Source organism: Aplysia californica, unplaced genomic scaffold (assembly GCF_000002075.1).
Source record: "Aplysia californica isolate F4 #8 unplaced genomic scaffold, AplCal3.0 scaffold00413, whole genome shotgun sequence".
Taxonomy (NCBI): Eukaryota; Metazoa; Mollusca; class Gastropoda; order Aplysiida; family Aplysiidae; genus Aplysia; species Aplysia californica.
In genome coordinates, this window is record NW_004797683.1 from 347911 (window position 1) to 349803 (window position 1893).

General features: G+C 42.6%; 1 long non-coding RNA gene across 1 annotated transcript in view; it reads left to right on the forward strand.

Annotated features, from left to right (window-relative positions):
• The window catches only part of LOC118478198, a 10101-nt gene extending 8397 nt beyond the window's left edge, over window positions 1-1704 (forward strand). The window contains exon 2 of the long non-coding RNA XR_004858890.1: window positions 1654-1704. This is a non-coding gene — a long non-coding RNA (uncharacterized LOC118478198). The remainder of the gene's footprint in view (window positions 1-1653) is intronic.
• Window positions 1705-1893: the final 189 nt, after the last annotated feature.

Below are 1893 nucleotides of genomic sequence, written 5' to 3' on the forward strand. Positions count from 1 at the left end.
ACACACACACACATACACACACACACACACACACACACACACACACACACACACAAGAAAAACCCCAACGACGGCGACAGAGACACGGCGTGCGTGAGAGTACGGTATTTAGACATTCAAATTCGCGTGCTCCTGAAAAGCCTGTCTGGCTAGGAACATACGGTGACTTATGAAACATGTTCTTCTATTGGCGTGTCTGAGATGGACAGGAAGCATATACTGATTACAACAGGAGCATTCTTGCTGAAGGGATTCTCCAGGGAGCCAATTGTAATAATCAACAAGTCTTGCATCGTCCACCACAGCAAGTAGGCCGACAAAACACCAAGAAATATTCGGAAAGGATCGAGATTTGCCCCCTTGTCGCCCTCCAGTCTTTTACACTCACATACTCAGCTTCTGTATTTCTGCAAAGTTGCATCTGTCCCCCCCCCCCCCCCTTCCCTCTCTCTCTCTCTCTCTCTCTCTCTCTCTCTCTCTCTCTCTCTCTCTCTCTTTTCTCTCTCTCTGTCTCTCTCTTTCTCTCTCTCTCTTTCTCTCTCTCTATTTCTCTTTCGTTCAAGCCTTACTGTTTATAAGTATTATATAATAATATCACATACACGTATATTTATATGCCGTTTATACCATCATGACCAGTCGCAACATGTGCTTTCTTGATGATGTTGAATGTGTCTTCTATGCTGGCGTAGTAGATTGTAAGCTCACCGGGCGTTCAAAGTTTCTTTATAAGTTTCTGCACATCACCACATTTAAGAATTTCATACTTGTTGAGAAGATAATATTCATGGCGGGACTTCGTCTTTGAACAGTCTTTTTGAACAAATTGAGTTACACAAGTTGACTGAAATCAGTCAGACTGTGAATAAAATATGTTACTAAATTTCAATCATTTCATGAAGGAAGTGGCTATCATCACCCGGGGTGAGAATAAAAATACGAACGACCTCTCACCCCGGGTGAGACTTGCCAGCGTTGGCTATTCTCACCCGGTGTGAAACACGACCTGTTTTTCCTAATTTCGGACTACTGTCTATCGGTGTGGATGATCAAATTGACAAAAGCTAAGAAAAAATGACGTTATAGCACAAAAGTAAGCAAATTTGATCGTCTACAAAGATGCTAAGGCTATTTCACATTTCGAATAGAGCCGAACTACGCGGGTCGCCATTTTGTTTAAACCGGAAGTTCTCCCGCTACTCCTCTCTCTCTCTTTCTCTCTCTCCACTGCCCACAGTGCACATACAAAATTGCACGCTTTTAGGCTAACAGTAACAGTAGTAACACAAGAGCGCTGGAACGTTTGTTCACGGCACAGAATTCTACAATTCTGTTATCACAGTGTAGAATTCTGCGGTTCAGGGTGAACGCTACACTGGTTGGCCAAGGCTATAACGGTGAACGCACACCGGGTGAGAATAGCCAATTTCATGAAATGACTGAACATTTAGTCATTTCACACAATGACTGATTTCACACTCTGACTGTAACATATACAAGTGTATACGGATACGTTTGTGAGTGCATATGTGTATATTATGTGGGTATACATGTCGTGGACAAGGTATCACTCTAAAACAACCGTATCGTCTTGAGATGGGCGAAAATCTATATAATATTCTATTATGTCCTTTGTTTCTTTCTTCTCAACAGTGGAGGTCTAGCCATCCATCCACCTATTCAGCCATCCGCGGAAGCCTTCAGGTAAAGGTAGGTTGCTGTGTCTCCATTTCTGCATGTATGCATGTTTATCCATCTATGTAATATTTAGATTTCCTTATATCTTCTTTCCTCTCTCTAACAAGCTGGTTTGCTATCAAAGTAAGTTCATGCCAGACAGACGCAGCAACAACAACAACGCACGCACGTATACACATATAAATACGCGCGCGC